The sequence below is a fragment of the Crinia signifera genome, chromosome 5 (genome assembly GCF_055691185.1).
Source record: "Crinia signifera chromosome 5, ASM5569118v1, whole genome shotgun sequence".
NCBI lineage: Eukaryota > Metazoa > Chordata > Amphibia > Anura > Myobatrachidae > Crinia > Crinia signifera.
In genome coordinates, this window is record NC_139221.1 from 260195892 (window position 1) to 260214150 (window position 18259).

The following is an 18259-nucleotide window of genomic DNA, read 5'->3' on the forward strand; positions in this document are numbered from 1 at the left end:
CTGATCTGATAATAATACATGAAGGATATGACATGTACCTCTGCATGTATAATTTATCTAACATAGGGCCAGGTGTATTAAGCTTGAAAAGTGATCAAATGGAGAGTGATAAACCTCCAACCATTCAGCTTCTACCTGTCATTTTTCAAACCTTGCCTGCTGCATACCTCCCAACTGTCACGATTCCGTCGGGACAGTCCCGATTTTCGGGTCCTGTCCCGACGTCCCACCCGCGGCAGGCATTGTCCCGCTGTGGGGGGTGGCAGTTGGGAGACCCCCCAAGCTAGTAGAATAGACGCTGTGCGCATGCGCACAGCGTCTATTCTCGTATGAAAATGAGGTCGCGGCTAATTAGCATAAGCCGCGCCCTCATTTGCATACGCCCGCCCCTTTTTCGGGCGCTCGCGCGGCGAGGTATGCTGCTGTGACATGGAAGTTAGTAACTGATTGGTTGGTGCCTTATCACTCTCCATTTTATCACTTTTCAAGCTTAGTACATCTGGCCCTATGATAGGCAGATGTCCTAAATTGGAGGAGAGCTATGGTACCATACCTCCCAAGTGTCACGATTTCAGCGGGACAGTCCCGATTTTTGGGTCCTGTCCCGCTGTCCCACCCGCGGCCGGCATTGTCCCGCTGCGGGGGGTGGCAGTTGGGAGCCCCCCAAGCTGATTGAATAGACGCATAAGCCGCACCCTCATTTGCATATGCCCCACCCCCTTTTCGGGTGCGGGGCCTATTCCAGCAGCCAAGAAGTTGGGAGGTATGTGGTACTAGCCAGCATACCCTCCAACAGTACCGATTTAGTCAGTACAGTACCGTTTTTTTTAAGTCTGTACCGGCAAAATTCAAGTGTATCAAACGTACCGGTTTTCCTGGCTACCAAGCACCTGTTCCCAAGGGTGCATTGCGGGTCCCAGGCCAGTGCGACGGGTCATGACATCACGCGCCGGCAGCATGGGCCGGCGCACAGCACTCAGGGAACAGGTCACAGTTTGTCTGCTAGCCCTCTCTCGCATGCACAGTGGTGATTTCTGGATGCCAACCTCAGCATAGAGAGGAGAGCTAGCACAGCATTTGGTGCAGTGGTCGCGGGGATGATGTGGGGAGAGTGACTGCAGCGGTGGAGTCTGGTAGTAATTTGCGCACAAACCAACAAGCAGGAGGCAGCAAAGTAGGTGTGGTGGTTACTTTATTTATCAGTCAGACATTTAATTCTGGTAACTTGTGACATCATGTCATTAGGATAGTATAGGTCTGGGTGTCGGTAGAGATTGTATAATAATAATAATAATTTTATTTATATAGCGCTCTTTCTTCAATAGGACTCAAGGCGCTTAACAGATAGAATGAATGTAATACAGTATAGAACAATGAAGTACAGAAAAGCTTTTCATAAACAATACTTAAGGGACTGAAGGAAACGCTTGAGTAAATAGAAAAGTCTTGAGTCTGTTTTTGAAGCATTCTAGAGTTGGGGTCTCTCGAACTGTGCGGGGAAGTGAGTTCCATAAAGTCGGAGCTGAATGGCTAAAAGCTCGACCCCCAGATGAATTATGGGAGATCCTAGGTACTGCTAAAAGTCCTTCATCTACAGACCCCAGTAATCGGGTGGGACAGTATGGAATCAAAAGCTGCTTCAGGTACCTTAGGCCTTGGTCATGTAGGGCTTTGAAACTCAGTAGATTGATCTTGAAAATTATTCGCCATTTTATTGGCAGCCAGTGAAGGGAGTAGAGAATGGGAGTTATGTGGACAGAACGGGGCTGGTTAGTTAACAGCCTGGTAGCTGTGTTTTGTACCAGCTGTAATCGGTGCAGTTCTTTTGCTGGTAGACCAAGGTAAAGGGCATTGCAGTAATCCAAACGAGATGATACAAATGCATGTATGACTTTTGGCAGATCTTCAGATGGGATTGTGTTTGATTATGGCTATGTTCCTCAGATGAAAGAATGAGGATTTGATTGTGGCTGATATCTGATGTTTAAGTGTCAATCCACCATCTAGTACTACGCCAAGATTCTGCACATGATCAGAGTTTTGTAATTCTGTACCCCCAAGTGTCAGTCCGGTTGGGTGGCTGTGCTGCAGTCTTGTCCTTTGATGTTGAGGTCCAATCATAAGGACCTCTATTTTATCAGGATTCAGTCTCAGCCAACCGGCACTCATCCATTCCTGGAGCTCAGCTATACAGCCATTTAGGGTTGCTATTGGGTTTTCAGTGCCCGGAGCAAAGGACAAGTACAGCTGTGTGTCATCTGCATAGCAGTGGTAGACAAGGCTATGGCGCCTAATTAGTTTACCCAGTGGCAGCATGTACACTGCAAAAAGCATGGGGGATCATATAGAACCTTGTGGGACACCACATGGCAATGGCACGGATGCAGATGAGTATACTCCAGATGAAACTCTCTGTGACCTGCCTGCGAGAAATGATTTAAACCAGCTTAGTACTGTGCCATCCAGCCCACAAAATTTTTTTAGGCGCTCAACCAGAAGCCCATGGTCCACAGTATCAAATGCTGCAGAGAGATCGAGAAGGATTAAGATTGAACAGTCATCTCTGTCTCTTGCCATCAGAAGATCGTTTAGCACATATACCAGGGCTGTTTCAGTGCTATGTCTTCTCCTGAATCCTGATTGGAAAGGATCATACATATCATGAGATATCAGGCGGGTTTCAAGTTGATTTGCAACCACTTTTTCAATGACTTTTCCTAGAAAAGGAAGTTTTGATACCGGTCTGTAGTTGGTCATGCAGTCTGGATCTAAATTCGTTTTTTTAAGAAGAGGTCTAACAATTGCTTCCTTTAGAGGTTGAGGAAAAATTCCTGTCTGCAAAGAGCACTGAACAATTTTTGCAAAGACAGGGCCAATTATATCCATGCACCCTATTAGGAGCTTGGTTGGGGCAGGGTCCAGATCACAGGTAGTGGGACGCAAAATCTGGACAATTTCAGCAATGTCCTTTTCATCCATTGGGTCAAAGCTGGTCCATGAGGATAGGTGGCTTACATTGTCAGGCTTGGTAGTTAGGCACTCCTCTGATGGAATTGTGGGGATTCCAGCTCTGATGGCAGATATTTTATCTGAGAAGAATTTTGCAAACTCATTACATCTTGCCTGTGAGAGTGTTTCATCAGGCTGCAGGCATGCTGGCTTGCAAAGCATTTCCACTGTGCGGAAAAGTTGAGCAGGCCTATTGTTTGCTGCCATGATCTCAGTTGACAGGAACTCTGACTTCTTACGGGTTATTGTTGATTGATATTCCTCAATATGCTTTGTTAGTTTTATTTTGTCCTCCAAAAGGACAAATACACCTTTCAGATACTATACATAATACTAATATATAGTTATACACTATTAGCGCTCACTTTTTATTTATTTGAAATGCAGAGTACACATTAGGAAAGGGTGTGACCACGCCCCCTTCAATAGTGGCCACACCCACTTTACCCATGATCACAACCCTTTCTGGGTGTGCACCGATTTCTGCCCTTCAGATGTTGGAGGGTATGCTAGCCAGTCAGCTTCTAACTATCATTGTACGGGTTATGAGGGTATCAAATTACCCACAGCCAAAAACAGGCTGATGGGGGCCGGAGCTGACATCACATGACTTCCCCTAAAACACCTGGGCATGTCTGTGCTTTTCCTGACACTCCCAGAAAATGGCTGGTTACCACCCCAAACACCGGCTTCCTGTCAATCAACTTGGGTACGTCCTGCGATCAAAAAAGTAAAAGGATTTTATTGCAGGGTGGCCTTGCGCATGCATACTATGGGCCATACCAATGCGCAGTCAATCGATAATTGCCCAGCCTGTGAATTTGTAGCTCTGTGATCAGGGTAAGGGTAGTGGATAAGTGGAATAGCTTTCGGTCAGAGGTGGTAGAGTCTAGACAGTAGAGCAGTTTAAACATGCTTTGGCTAGGCTTATTAGTATCTTAGAAAATAAGGATCAAATAGCTTGAGGTTATCTAAAGGTTAAATAAAAGGGGCAGACCCTTCTGGTGTCCCAGCTATACGGCCAGCAGCAGCAAGCACCAAAAGACGCCCCGGTGCCTATGTCCTTTCACCTAGTCTTGGTCTGCCACTCCCCCCTCACGGCTCACGCTGCCGGAAGAGCAGCCAGCCAGCGGCTACAACTAGGTAGGAACTACAACTCCCAGAGTCAGGAGCCGGCTATCAAAAATCGGTACATCGGTACACTTTGATTTTTGCCAGTACAGACTGTTAAAAAGCGTTACTGTACCGGCAGAATTGGTACAGTTGGAGGGTATGCTATGGTGGTGGAGTTTTTAAGAAAATGCAAAGGAGCCCCTGGATAAATGTCTGATGTCTCCATTATGTGTTTTAATACATCTTGGAGAAGTGGTAATAACTCCTTTTTCCGAATTCATGTTGCCCATTATTAGAATATACTGTAGCCAAGGCTTCCGTGCGAGTGCCTGTATAAAAAGATATGATGCAGAGCTGTATTGGAATCATGCTGTTATAATGTAATTCTGAAAGCTGTCACTGTTATAACAATGATACTTTAATAGCCCCAGGTGATTTATATAATAACCAGCAACTAGGATTACACAATGTACTTGTTTCATTGTCCTGTAATGCTCTTTCAGGATATACCTGTCATCATTTGGCACAGTAACAAGAAATCAGCTGACAGGATTACCCTGTAGTCTCTGATGCAACAAGAGGATTCCTCACATGTAGAATCGAGGAGGAGTGAACAGAACTGTCAGGATCCCGGATGCAACATTTAAAGTACTTTCATAGAATATAAAAATACTCTGGCATGAGAATTTTATTTTTATAATGTAAATGTGTAGTGCTGCTTACTCAGCACATTGTATATAACTTTATATTGTATTATTATGGAGAATTGTGGGGATCACAAAGAATACATTAAATATATTTAATATAAACACTAAGGGGGAAATTTACTAAAGGAAATGTGTAAAAAATAGGTGTAAAAATAGGTGTATTTGTACCCAGAAATACACTTATTTTTGACATTTTCTATCCCGAAAATACAGCAATTCGTATTGATGTGCTATCAATACGAATTGCCTTATTTTCGGGATATAAAATGTAAAAAAAAAGTGTATTTCTGGGTACAAATACACCTATTTTTACACCTATTTTTTTACACATTTCCTTTAGTAAATTTCCCCCTAAGACTCTCCTCTAGCCTCCAAACTTTCAAGCGTTCCCTGAAAACTCACCTCATCAGGCAAGCTTATCATATTCAGGGCCCCCACACAACCTCCAGTAGCATTCATATCTAATTGCATCCCATCAGGACTGTCCTGTAATCTGATGGGACTGCCATGCTATGGAATTCTATCCTTATGTATCCCTTCTATTATCCCTGTAGATTGTAAGCTTGCGAGCAGGGCCCTCCTACCTCCATGTTGGTTTGTCTCTACCCAGTTTGTGTAATCACTGTTGTCTCCAATTGTAAAACGCAACGGAATATGCTGCACTATATAAGAAACTGTGAATAAATTAATTAATTTAAACGGGGGCTATAAATTAATAATAAGAGTATTGGGATATTTAATACATTGCTATCTATTGAATTTCCTGCCATATATGTATAACTACAAACCTAAAAATGTGTAGGTGAGAGGTGAAAAGTGAAAAGCAGGAGCAGACTGACCCTCTCCGGAAATACACTACATACATTACATTTGTGATCCAGGATAGCATGCAGCTCTGAACCTGACTGAGTTTTCACAGATGCATATATTTTATACATGCTTCAGAACCTAGTCTTTTTAAGAAGATTAGACTGCTAGAGTGTATGCTACACTACAGTGGCGTAAGTTCGTTCCAGTTGTCCGGAGGCAAGATATATATTGGCGCCCCCCCCCCCACACACACACACACACAATCCTATATAACCTTATATAAAACATATATTTCTGTTCAGAAATATAGATAGATAGAGATAACATATATATTAGGGCGGAGTGAAAAAACTGAAATTGAGAAATTCAAAATCGGCTAGTGTGGGAAAGTTGTGACTTGACTTGAATAAGAAACGTGCAAAAGCATTTTGATCTGAGTCAACATCTTCTGTTCTGGCAAGAGGCCTAAAGTTTCACTTTTTAGGTGAAAATAGTGAAACCTATGAAGATGCTCCGATCTAGTTATAATTATGTCAGGATGTCTTAGAGTGGTTCATTAATATACTTTAGCATAGTAAAAAACAGTACGAGCTTGTCCTAGTGCAAAGTGACTGACTGGCGGGAGAAAAAAATCCCTAATAATTAACCCATTTTCATGGTCACAATTGTGAATATTGTGTGTTTTCTCCTGAACGTGTTTATAATAGAAGAAACACAAATACTCTAAATGGAATTTCAGTGACACTGTGTGAAATATAACACTGCATAATAGCCCTTAATCAGACCTGATCGCAGTACAAATTTGTTCTCAAAATGGGCAAAACAAATGCTGCATTGCAGGTGGGGCAGATGTAATGTGCTGAGAGAGTTAAATTTGGGTGGGGTGTGTTGAAACTGAAATCTAAATTGCAGCAGGTATTTACCCTGCACAGAAACAAAATAACTCAACACAAATCTAAAGGTGGCCATACATCTACAGATCGATTGTCAGATCTGGCTGGTTGGAACAAATACCTGGTAATAACTGAATGACAGTTTTTGGCAGTTTTCCAGCATTTCAAAGCAAAGTGCTCTCATCCATTTTGTATTTTGTTCCAAACAGACAGATCGGACAATAAATCTGTAGATGTATGGCCACATTAACTCCCTCTGCACATGTTACATCTGCCCCACCTGCAGCTGCATTACAGCATATAATTATGCCAAAGATAAGCCAATATATTAACAGTTAAATACATTAAAGTGCATTATGCTGTAATAAGTATTGCTGATCAATCCTGCCTAGCAGGGCCATCTTTTTGTATGGGCTTAATGGGCACTTGCCCAGGGGCCCCAGGCGTATAAGGGCTCTATGTTGATAGCTGTGGATCCCCTTTTTCCAGGGATACCAGAATTTTGAAAATCGGCCCTGGGGAACTGCAGATATCCAACTTCAAAGCAGTAGTCCACATCCGACCTGTTAATTACAATTTCCAGTCATATTTCTCAGTGTCCCCTTCCACACGTTAGTGTTCACCCTCCCACCACCTGTGCAGTAAAGGAGTAATTAGCAGAAGTTACTGCTCCAGGTCCTACATGTTAAATGGAAGATAGAGCACCCCCTGCCACCCGTGGGACATCAAAGCTGCTGCTGATACCACCCCCCACCCCTAGGAGGGGAGAATGGGTAAGGGCCCCAGTGCATTGCTTTGCCCAGGTGCCCACACTGCTGTTAAGACGGCCCTGCTACCTAGAAATGAACACAGTGATTGGCATATATGTACTGCTGGACACTACTCATAGAATGATTAACCTGTTATTTTTTGAATCAATGTACTTGTTTTGGTACTCTTTACCTATCACGGCGCCCATCGCGGGCATCGTGGGTACATTTATGTCTGGCCGCGATTTCCCATTGAAACCCATGTTAAACATGTAAATCGCGTCGGTCGCGTCGCGGCCGGCCATAAATGTACCCGCGATGCCCGCGACGCGATGCACCCGATTTCCCATAGCAATCAATGTTAAATGGCCCGACCGACGCGATTTTACTGTTAAATGCCTCAATGGACCCGATGTGGCCATAGGAAACAATGTTAAATGGACCACAGAGCCCAAATAGGCAACCTTGACTGGGAAATGGCCCCCCCCAATTGTTACCGCCACCCCACGATCAACGTCAACCCAAAGCGTGGCGAGCGCAGCGAGCCCGCGAGGGGCGGCGGTACGCGTCCTCCGACCTTTTCATACCCCCACTATCCACGTCGGCGTGGAGTTGAGAATAGAATAGTGTGGCGAGCGCAGCGAGCCACCGAGCCCGAAGCGTGGCGAGCGCAGCGAGCCCCGCGAGGGGACGCGGATACCTTCACAGCTATACGCGTCCCCTCGCGGGCTTCACAGGTATCCGCGTCCCCTCGCGGGGCTCCCTGCGCTCGCCACGCTTCGGGCTCGGTGGCTCGCTGCGCTCGCCACACTATTCTATTCTCAACTCCACGCCGACGTGGATAGTGGGGGTATGAAAAGGTCGGAGGACGCGTACCGCCGCCCCTCGCGGGCTCGCTGCGCTCGCCACGCTTCGGGTTGACATTGATCGTGGGGTGGCGTAAACAATTGGGGGGACCATTTCAGAGTTCAGGGTAAGTATTTGGGCTCTAAGGCCCATTTAACATTGTTTCCTATGGTAAAATCGGGTCCATTCAGCCATTTAACATGAAAATCGTGTCCATCGGGCCTTTTAACATTGATTCCTATGGCAAATAGTGGGCATCGCGTCGCGGCCATCGTGTGCACATTTATGGCCGGCCGCGACGCGACCGACGCGATGTCCATGTTTAACATGGTATTCAATGGGAAATCGTGGACATCGCGTCGGTCGCGTCCGGGCATCTTTAGCCCGCATACGACGCGACCGACGCGATTTTTTACCTCACGATGCCCACGATCAAGATCGTGGGCGCCGTGCTAGGTAAAGAGTACCCTTGTTTTTTTTCCCCTAAACATTAGATGTATTTGTTTATTTATTTATTTATTTATTTACAGTTTCTTATATAGCTCAGCAGATTCCGTTGCGCTTTACAATAGTAGACAGTGATAAAACAAACTGGGTAATGACAGACAGACTTGGGGGTTAGAGGGCCCTGCTGCAAGCTTACAATTTATTACATCATAATACACTTCAACGTATTTAACAGTTAATATATTGGCTTATCTTTGGCATAATTATATGCTGTAATGCAGTCCTATCATGTTCCCAGTATAGGGGATGCAACACTGTTTTTCTGTCAATAAACAGAATTGATATGTAAAATGATACATTAGACAGTTTACACTTACTTGTAATACTTATTGTAACAGTTACTGTTTTTCAATAACAGACTGCAACAGTTATTTCTTATTTATATACACAGGATTGTCTATCTTTGTAAATGCACTGCAAAGAGAGCAGCATAAATTCAATTTCATGTATTTCAGTGACACTGTGTGAAATATAACACTGCATAGTGGCCCTTAATCAGACCTGATCGCAGTACAAATTTGTTCTCAAAATAGGCAAAAAAAATGCTGGACTGCAGGTGGGGCAGATGTAACATGTGCAGAGAGATTTAAGGTGGCCATACATCTACAGATTTATTGTCCGATCTGTCTGGTTGGAACAAAATCCTGGTAAAAGATGAGAGCAAATGACAGTTGACCATTTGCTTTGAAATGCTGAAAAACTGTCATTCAGATATTACCAGGTGTTTGTTCCAACCGGCCCAATCTGACAATCGATCTGTAGATGTATGGCCACCTTTAGATTTGTGTGAGTTATTTTGTTTCTGTGCAAGGTAAATACCGGCTGCATTATTTTTACACTGTAATTTAGATTTCAGTTTCAACACACCCCACCCAAATTTAACTCTCTCAGCACCTTACATCTGCCCCACCTGCAATGCAGCATTTGTTTTGCCCATTTTGAGAACAAATTTGTACTGGGATCAGGTCTGATTAAGGGCTATTATGCAGTGTTATATTTCACACAGTGTCACCGAAATTCCATTTAGAGTATTTGTGCTTCTTCTATTATAAACACGTTCAGGAGAAAACACACAATATTCACAATTGTGACCATGAAAATGGGTCAATTATTAGGGATTTTTTTCTCCCACCAAAGTCATTCACTTTGCACTAGGAAAATCTCGTACTCTCTTTTAGTATGCTAAAGTATATTAATGAACCACTCTAAGACATCCTGACATAATTTTAACTAGATCGGAGCATCTTCATAGTTTTCGTAATTTTCACCAAAAAAGTGATACTTCAGGCCTCTTGCCAGAACAGAAGATGTTGACTCAGATCAAAAAGCTTTTGCACGTTTCTTATTCTGGTCAAGTCACAACTTTCCCACACTAGCCGATTTAGAATTTCTCAATTTCATTTTTTTCACTCCGCCCTAATATATATATTTCAGAACTCAGCCACAGAAGCAATATCATTGGCTTTTAAATTACTAATTTAAACTTCCAGGGGGAGGAGAGGTGCCCGGGGCTCCAGAGCTTCAGGATCCGAAGTAATCCAAAGGGATTCGGCTCCTGATTGCCCCTACTATCCACGTTGGCGTAGAATCATTCAGAGGAGAGGCGCTGAACATGAAACATCAGCGTCTCTCCTCAGTCCGAGCGGGTACCGGCCGGATGATGCACGACTTGGACTACGGCGGAGAGAAGAGGACGGGATCTTCGCCAGAGGACCTGGTGAGTAGGATTTCCTTCCACAGGAACGCCTTTGGATTACTTCGGATCCTGAAGCCCTGGACCCCGGACTCTGCAGCCCTGGAGCCCTGGACCCCGGACTCTGCAGCCCTGGAGCCCTGGTCCCCACTCCCCCAGGACCCCTGGCCAGGCTGACTGGTCGGTAGGGTTAATGCTTTGGCAGCGAGACCTTATATAATAAGTGTCCCCCGGCTGCGGCATTACCCTGCTGGCTGTTTGGGCCCAGGGCTGGGTCTTAAAATGCGGGGGACCCCTAGTCATTTTGTCCCCCGTATTTTGGGGATCAGCCCCGGCCCTGGAGCCTTGGGCTGGTTTTAAAAAATAAGTGGATCCCCTATTTGCCGGGTTTCCTGATTTTTTAATACCAGCCCCGGCTCTTCAGCCTGGTGCTAGTTACGGCAGTTTGGGGGGACCCCACGCCTTTTTTTTTTAACGGGTAGAATGAATACCCCTTTCCCACTGCCGAAAAAATGGCTTTTAAACGGGTAAAACTCTGCTTTTTACCCTTTAACAAATACCGGTAAAGCTAATGGAGCATTCCCACTGCAGCTCTACCCATTTAAAAAGGCTCAAATAATGGCAAATTACCGTTTAAGAACTGCAGTGGGAAAGGGGTATCAGTGTCATTGTGGCCTTGTCCTCTGTAGTGTTTACTGTGATTCCTGTTATTGCATGATGAGGGCAATGCTTTTATGGGTGTTGTACGCGGTCCTGACAGTCGGGATCCCGACAGTCATTTACCCGACGTCGTGATCTCGACTGTCAAAACGCTGAAAGCCGGGTGCCCGACGGCCACCGGCTATTTTCCCTCGTGGGGGTCCATGACCCCCATAGAGGGAGAATAGAATAGGTGGCTCGCATAGCGTAGCGAGCCACCGTGCCCGCAGCTTGGCAAGCGTAGCGAGCCCGCAAGGGGCTTTTTTACGCTTGCCATGCTGTCTGAGTCCGGGCAGTCGGGATCCCGACGTCGGCCATCTTCCTGTAGCCATCCAATGGTTTTCGCCGGACTTCTCTGCTCCTCCAATCAGGAACATGCCCGGGGGATTTAATCCCTCACCTGAGACCCAGCCGGCACCAGTGCTTCGCTATCTCTTCCCTAAGTATCCTGCCACCTGTGCTCCTTTTGTTCCTGAGCTTCCCAGTGTTAACCTTCACCTGTTCCTGTGTGCTTCCAAGTACCAGCACCAGCATTCACCTGCTCCTGTGTGCTTCCAAGTACCTGCACCAGCGTTCACCTACACCTGTGTGCTTCCAAGTACCTGCACCAGCGTTCACCTGTTCCTGTGTGATTCCAAGTATCTGCACCAGCGTACGCTTGCACCGGTGTGCCTCCAAGTACCTGCACCAGAGTTCACCTACACCTGTGTGATTCCAAGTACCTGCACCAGCGCTCACCTGTTCCTGTGTGCTTCCAAGTACCTGCACCAGCGTTCACCTGTTCCTGTGTCCTTCCAAGTCCCTGCACCAGCGTTCACCTGTTCCTGTGTGCTTCCAAGTACCTGCACCAGCGTTCACCTGTTCCTGTGTGCTTCCAAGTACCTGCACCAGCGCTCACCTGTTCCTGTGTGCTTCCAAGTACCTGCACCAGCGTTCACCTGTTCCTGTGTGCTTCCAAGTCCCTGCACCAGCGTTCACCTACACCTGTGTGCTTCCAAGTACCTGCACCAGTGTTCACCTGTTCCTGTGTGATTCCAAGTACCTGCACCAGCGTTCACCTATACCTGTGTGCTTCCAAGTATCTGCAGCAGCGTTCACCTATACCTGTGTGCTTCCAAGTACCTGCAGCAGCATTCACCTATACCTGTGTGCTTCCAAGTACCTGCACCAGCGTTCACCTACACCTGTGTGCTTCCAAGTACCTGCACCAGCGTTCACCTATACCTGTGTGATTCCAAGTATCTGCACCAGCGTTCGCCTGCACCGGTGTGCCTCCAAGTACCTGCACCAGCGTTCACCTACACCTGTGTGATTCCAAGTACCTGCACCAGCGCTCACCTGTTCCTGTGTGCTTCCAAGTACCTGCACCAGCGTTCACCTGTTCCTGTGTGCTTCCAAGTACCTGCACCAGCGTTCACCTACTCCTGTGTGCTTCCAAGTACCTGCACCAGTGTTCACCTGTTCCTGTGTGATTCCAAGTACTCGCACCAGCGTTCACCTATACCTGTGTGCTTCCAAGTACCTGCAGCAGCATTCACCTACACCTGTGTGCTTCCAAGTACCTGCACCAGCGTTCACCTACACCTGTGTGATTCCAAGTACCTGCACCAGCGCTCACCTGTTCCTGTGTGCTTCCAAGTACCTGCACCAGCGTTCACCTGTTCCTGTGTCCTTCCAAGTCCCTGCACCAGCGTTCACCTGTTCCTGTGTGCTTCCAAGTACCTGCACCAGCGTTCACCTGTTCCTGTGTGCTTCCAAGTACCTGCACCAGCGTTCACCTGTTCCTGTGTGCTTCCAAGTACCTGCACCAGCGCTCACCTGTTCCTGTGTGCTTCCAAGTACCCGCACCAGCGTTCACCTGTTCCTGTGTGCTTCCAAGTCCCTGCACCAGCGTTCACCTACACCTGTGTGCTTCCAAGTACCTGCACCAGTGTTCACCTGTTCCTGTGTGATTCCAAGTACCTGCACCAGCGTTCACCTATACCTGTGTGCTTCCAAGTATCTGCAGCAGCGTTCACCTATACCTGTGTGCTTCCAAGTACCTGCAGCAGCATTCACCTATACCTGTGTGCTTCCAAGTACCTGCACCAGCGTTCACCTACACCTGTGTGCTTCCAAGTACCTGCACCAGCGTTCACCTATACCTGTGTGATTCCAAGTATCTGCACCAGCGTTCGCCTGCACCGGTGTGCCTCCAAGTACCTGCACCAGCGTTCACCTACACCTGTGTGATTCCAAGTACCTGCACCAGCGCTCACCTGTTCCTGTGTGCTTCCAAGTACCTGCACCAGCGTTCACCTGTTCCTGTGTGCTTCCAAGTACCTGCACCAGCGTTCACCTACTCCTGTGTGCTTCCAAGTACCTGCACCAGTGTTCACCTGTTCCTGTGTGATTCCAAGTACCTGCACCAGCGTTCACCTATACCTGTGTGCTTCCAAGTATCTGCAGCAGCGTTCACCTATACCTGTGTGCTTCCAAGTACCTGCAGCAGTGTTCACCTATACCTGTGTGCTTCCAAGTACCTGCAGCAGCATTCACCTACACCTGTGTGCTTCCAAGTACCTGCACCAGCGCTCACCTGTTCCTGTGTGATTCCAAGTACGACCTTTTCATACCCCCAATATCCACGTCAGCGTGGAGTAGATTTTATTTAGTGTGGCGAGCCATCGAGCCCGAAGCGCGGCGAGCGAAGCGAGCCCTGCAAGGGGACGCGGAATATATGTGAAGTAATCCGCGTCCCCTCGCGGGGCACCCTGCGTTCGCCACGCTTCGGGCTCGCTGCGTTTGCCACACTATATAAAATCAACTCCACGCCAACATGGATAGTGGGGGTATGAAAAGATCGGAGGATGCGTACCGCCACGCTTCAGGTTGGCGTTGATACTGGGGTGGCGTTAACAACTGGGGCCTTTTAACATAGTCATTACCCATCAGGGTGGCTGTACAATCCAAAATCTGGTCTGGGGGGGGGGGGGGCATTTAACAAAGGAATCAGGCATCTGGGTCCCTGTACAATTAAAAATCGTGTCCAATCGCGTTGCATCGCATGTGATATGATCGCATTCGATGAGACCGATTTTTGGTTGTGCAATGACATAAGATTAAAAAATCGGGCGCCTAGATTATACACAAGTACCGTCATTCCTTCTGCCACACATAAAAGTAGACACACTCTTGATCTTCACTTTCAGATTGGATAAGAAGTCTCTGGGCTAAAAATAACCCAGCCGTGTGTTTAAAACCACACTCTGTTTCTCAGTTGCATCCCCTCAAAGTAGATCCTCATGGAGTTGACCAGATATGATCCAAGGAAGGGTATGACTCCCAGGCTCCTACAAGAAATCTGGATCTGTCTGTAATATTGGGTACCTGTGAGGCAGTGGCGTTACTAGATACACGTGGGCCCCATAGCAAAAGTTTGTAAGGGCCCCTATTTATCACCTAATGCTGAAAAATATATACAGCACATGTAACCTTGACAGGCAAAGTGGGCCCCTCTCAGCTCTGGGCCCCATAGCAGCTGCACCCCCTGCACCAATGGTAGTTACGCCCTTGCTGTGAGGATCCCTGTTCCCTAGTCTGTTTACTATAACGGAGATGTGATGGCTGCAATTGATATTTTCCTTCCGTACACACATTTAACCATGCAAAAAACAACTTTAAGCTTGCTTGTGTGACCATAGTTTTAATTAACTCAAGACAAGGAGATGTAGACTTAAAGACAATGGATGAAGACTAACATGGTAGAGGATAAGATAAAAGTAATAAAGTATAATAAAGATGATCAATTAATAATTACCTGTAAGAAATCAGAGTTCCTGCCAAATTAGATTACAGTACGTCAGCAAACAATAGGACATCTCAGCTTTTCCTTAAAGTGGAGATGCTTTACAAGTCAGCAGGCCTGAAGCCTGAATAAACACTTTCCTAGGCAATATGCAACGGGTTCCCAAACATCTTGGTAGACAAATTATCCACCATCGATGCTGGAATCTCTTCAATGCCAAACTACCAAGTCTGCCAATATAAGAAACCTGCCTTTATGGACAAGCTTTGAAAAAAATTAATGTAAAGTACATACTGTAGCTGAGATTGCCCAAACTGTGCATTTCAGTCTGATCTGGACCCTGTCTTAACCAAGATTCTAATAGGGTGCATGAATATATTTGGCCCTATATTTGCAAAAATAGATCAATGCTCTTTGCATGCAGGCATTTTTCCTGAACCTCTAAAAGAAAGCAATTGTTAGACCTCTTCTTGAAAAACAAGATCAACTACAGACCAGTATTACACCTTCCTTTTCTAGGAAAGGTTATTGAGAAAGTTGTTGCAAATGAACTTGAAACCCATGTGACAAACTATGACATTTATTATTTACTAGGTGATTCATCGCGCCCTACGGGCGCTCTTCACACCGGCGTAAGGGGCTACGCCCCTTAATTTGTGAACATTTGTATTGTGAGAAATATGGTTAGAATTGTATGAAAGATGCCCTGTATTGCAGCTTCTGGCAGTGGGTGAGGGTCCAGCGTGGCAGCACAGGAGTACCGGACGGTGGCCCTGAGTCAGTGTCTCCTCCTACTGGGTGGGAGTTAGGGTGCATGAGAGCAGGAGGCTGGGATATGAGGCATAATAGGGGTATGTGGGCAACACAGCGTCAGCGATTACCCAGTGGTGGAAGTTACGGTTCAGGAGAGCAGGAAGCTGGGTAGTGATAGGGGTGTGTGGGCATACGGGGGACTAAAGAGGGTGGTGGACACTGTGCAGCTTCTGCCAGTGGGTGAGGGTCCAGCGTGGCAGCACAGAAATACAGGAGTCAGTGTCTCCTCTGACTGGGTGGGAGTTAGGGTGCATGAGAGCAGGAGGCTGGGCGGTAAAGCATGATAGGGGAATGTGGGCAACACAGGGTGAGCGGGTCTCCACTGGCGGAAGTTACGGGGCAGGAGAACAGGAGGCAGGGCAGTGTCCTCCCACATTGATGGCAAAAGTATTCAACATCGGCCATAAACCATCGATTATTTGAAAATCATTGATGGTCGATGGGCATCCCTAGAACTGGAGGAGGGTGGGGGACAGTATGCAGCTCCCGGCAGTGGGTGAGCGTCTCCTCCCACTGGGAGGGAGTGAGCGTGCATGAGAGCAGGAGGCTGTATAATAGTGGTATGTGGGCAAGACATTGATAAAAGTTGTGGCGCTGGTGCAGAGGGCAGTGGGGAAACCTGCAGTGCGGCAGCCAGGGCCGGATTTCCCACCTAGGGGCGGTACCTGCTTGTGGTGGTACAGGATCCCCCATTGTCACGGGGGTACGTGAAATGCGGGAGCGGGGGCCGCAGTGGTCCGCTGGGGGGTGGAATTGCCGGAAGGGGGTCAGGGGGGTCTACAAATTGCGGAAGGGGGGGTGGTGTGTGGTGATCCACGGTTAGCGGGAGGGGACGGGGGTCCGCAAATCGTGGGCGGGGGCACGGGGGGCTTGAATCGTGGGAAGGGGGGTCCGCAAATTGCGGGAGGGGGGTTGTCGGGGTTAGTTAATTGCGGGAGGGAGGGTTGCGGAGGTCCGTGAATTGCGGGAGGGGCGCGTGGGGTGCCGTGAGTCAAGGGGGGGTGGTGCGGGGGTCCGTGAATCACGGGAGGGGTCATGAATCGCAGGAGGTGGGGGTCGTGGGGGGGCTGCGAATCACAGGAGGGGGGGTGTGGGGGGTTGCCGTGAATTGCATGAGGGGGGTGTGAATCAAGGGAGGGTGGGCGCAGGGGGGGTGGTGCGGGGGTCCGTGAATCGCGGGAGGGGGCATGAATCGCGGGAGGGGGGGTCGTGGGGGGTTCCGAATCGCAGGAAGGGGGGTGTGGGGGGTGCCGTGAATTGCGTGAGGGGGGCATGAATCGCGGAAGGGGGGGTCCCCGAATGTGTGAATTACGGGGCGGTCGCAAATCGCGAGAGGTGCCGAGGGGGCCCGCAAATCGCGGGAGGGGGGGCGCTACGGGGGGTTTCGTGAATCGCGGGAGGGGGGGTCGTGGGGGGTTGCGAATCGCAGGAAGGGGGGTGTGGGGGGTGCCGTGAATTGCGTGAGGGGGGCATGAATCGCGGGAGGTGGGGTCCCCGAATGTGTGAATTAGGGGGCGGTCGCAAATCGCGAGAAGTGCCGAGGGGGCCTGCAAATCGCGGGAGGGGGGCACTACGGGGGGTTCCGTGAATCGCGGGAGGGGGCGGCGTGAATTGCGGGAGGGGGGGTCGCAAATCGCAGTAGGGGGGGGTGCCGTGAATCGCGGGAGGGGGAGTCGCGGGGGGCCCTTTTAATGCCGGGAGGGGGGGTTGCAGGGGTCCCGCGAATCGCGGGAGGGGAGGATACAGGGGTCCTGCGAATCGCGGGAGGGGGCTTGCGGGAGGGAGGGGTCGCTGGGGTCCCGCGATTCGCGGGAGGGTCGCGGGGGTCCCGCGCTTTGCGGGAGGGGGTGGTCGCGGAGGTCCAGTGAATCGCGGGAGGGGGTGGTCGCGGGGGTCCCGCAAATCGCGGGAGGGGGGTCGCGGGGGTCCCGCGAATCGCGGGAGGGGGGTCGCGGGGGTCCCGCGAATCGCGGGAGGGGGGGGTCGCGGGGGTCCCGCGACTCGCGGGGGTCCCGCGACTCGCGGGAGGGGGGAAAGCGGGGGTCCCGCGAATCGCAGGAGGGGGGGTCACGGGGGTTCCGCAAATTGCGGGAGGGGGGGTCGCGGGGGTCCCGCGAATCACGGGAGGGGGGGTCGCGGGGGTCCCGCGAATCGCGGGAGGGGGGTCGCGGGGGTCCCGCGATTCGCAGGAGGGGGGTCGCGGGGGTCCCGCGATTCGCGGGAGGGGGGGTCGCGGGGGGGGTCCCGCGAATCGCGGGAGGGGGGGTCGCGGGGGGGGCCCGCAAATCGCGGGAGGGGGGGTCGCGGGGGGTCCCGCGAATCGCGGGAGGGGGGTCGCGGGGGTCCTGGCAGAGGGTAGGGATGTGCAGGAGTAATGGTGGATGGTGGCTGTGGAGTAATGGTGGATGGTGGGCGTGTACTGTAGCCCTGGCTGGGCGGGGGGAGGTGATGTCAAGGGGGTGGAACGTTAGACACATGAAACTGTTCTACACAGGAACGTTCTCCACAGGGGTTGAGTGACAGATCTGGCTAAATATATAAGAGATTCCACCTAAGATTCAAGAGAAGGGATCAGTGTTGCAAGTAAGGGGGTACGGCGTGGTACGGAGTACCTATAAGAAATATGTTGCAGG